Here is a 274-nt window from a genome sequence, read left to right on the forward strand (position 1 = left end):
GTAAAGCATCCCTGAGCCTACCATTGCCGCGTACCCACCTGTCGGAGAGCCAGCCGTTGAGCATGGCCCCGATCATCCCCCCGAGAAAGTACACGCTCTTGTAGGCCGCTCGCAGGTAGCTGCGGCCGCACACCAGGTTGAACTGGAAAAAGGAAGAACAAGGGCCTTGTAATAACCTGCAAATTATATTAGCATGAAAAGCTGACAAATATAGACAAATTCATACTTGAAAGATTATGTGGATAAGTTGACATCATGCAAAATGAGAGGTGAT

Source organism: Penaeus monodon, chromosome 25, assembly GCF_015228065.2.
Source record: "Penaeus monodon isolate SGIC_2016 chromosome 25, NSTDA_Pmon_1, whole genome shotgun sequence".
In the NCBI taxonomy this organism is placed as follows: domain Eukaryota; kingdom Metazoa; phylum Arthropoda; class Malacostraca; order Decapoda; family Penaeidae; genus Penaeus; species Penaeus monodon.